This window comes from Solanum tuberosum, unplaced genomic scaffold, assembly GCF_000226075.1.
Source record: "Solanum tuberosum cultivar DM 1-3 516 R44 unplaced genomic scaffold, SolTub_3.0 scf00178, whole genome shotgun sequence".
NCBI lineage: Eukaryota > Viridiplantae > Streptophyta > Magnoliopsida > Solanales > Solanaceae > Solanum > Solanum tuberosum.
In genome coordinates, this window is record NW_006239102.1 from 343,959 (window position 1) to 345,639 (window position 1,681).

Here is a 1,681-nt window from a genome sequence, read left to right on the forward strand (position 1 = left end):
TGTAAGTTTTCTTAATCAACCACATTAGTATTTTTCTCAACTACAGTACATGCTTCACATTTGGGAAAACTTTGGAAAAAAACTTGAGAAATGGTGGTTGTCCATGCAACTTGTCATTACTTGACAAAGATATTTGTCAAATATCCCAAGTTCTCAAATACTAGAAAATAGTAGTATTTGGGCCAAGTTCTAATATTTGAGAATTTTTTTAAATTAAAATATCACTCCAAACTTTTATATTTTATAAAAAAAAAACCATCATTTATTAGTTCCAAATAATATTTATCTACCAAATCACTCCATTAATAACTGATAACAAGATTGGGAGAAAAAAAACAATTTATTCTTAATGAATTATAATTCATTCTGACTCGGTGATAAGTTTTAGTATGCGATTAATGTATTGTTGTTGCTCATATTGTTATTTTGTTGTTGTTGACTGTTATCGACTATGTTATTAGGTTATTTTTTAACGGAATATGTTCACTATAAACTAATAATGCAAACTTAAAGTTATTTTTAATAATTTTTAGAACTTATGGCATAAATCATATTTTTTGAAATAGTCAAATATTTCTTCCAAAATTTATGGTCAAACGCATCGTGAAACTTCATTCAAAACTTCACCCAAAAATAATTTTCCAAAAGTATTTAGTAATTTGGAGTCAAACGCTAACTTAGTAAATTGAATTAATTTCCACCGCAATAAAGACATTTTTTTGTAGGGTCTTTAAAATAGAACCCACCAACAGTAAAATACCCAATTTGTTTAGTCTAATAAAATAATTCAATTATTGAGAAGTGGTCTTTGTCGATACTAACATATTCCACCTCATTTCCTCCAGCATAAGTTAGTCCATTTTTTCCTTGAATAAATTGACCACCATGATGAGAACAAGTTATAATAATGTCATCCATAAGATTTCCTAAAACAATGCCCTAAAAATTCCTAACACATTATTAAGGCTGGCAACGAAACCGGGAGGTACCGGTACCGGTTCCGGTCTGTTACCGATTCTGTCTCGGTTTCGAATAGTACCGGTTCGATCCGGTATTGTGCCGGTCCGGGAGGGGTAACAGGACGAAAATTGGGATTTACCGATCCATTCCGATTCGGTTAGTCCCGGTTCCGGTCCGGTTCGTTCAGTTTTTTTTTGTTTTTTTTAATCTTAAATTTTAAATTATAGCCATTGAGAGTCGTTGGGCAATGGGTTTTGGGCCCCACCAACGGCTCTTTCACCCCCATAACTCCCCTTTACACCTCCCTACCACCCAAACTTTTTTTAATACCCCAACCTTCATAAAACTACATTTTCATCCTTTTTTTTAACTATAAATACCCCTAATCTTTCATTCTTTTCACTCACAAAATTATCTTCTACTCTCTCTACTCTCTACTCTCTAAATTCTCTTATTCTCGTTAAAATTACGAATTTGGTCTTTGGAAATTGGAGCTTCAAAATTCAACTTTCAATTTTCGGCTTCCGGTCATACACGTCTACTTTTTTAAGTAGACGTTTGGTACATTCGTTCCAACTCACTTTTCATTTAGTTATATATTTGTTTGCATTTAATTATTTATTTTGTGAGTAATTAGTCTCTAGTCTCTACTTATTTAGTTATTTATTTGTTTAAAATTTTGCATTACATTTTCGTATTATATATAATTTACTCACTTTTT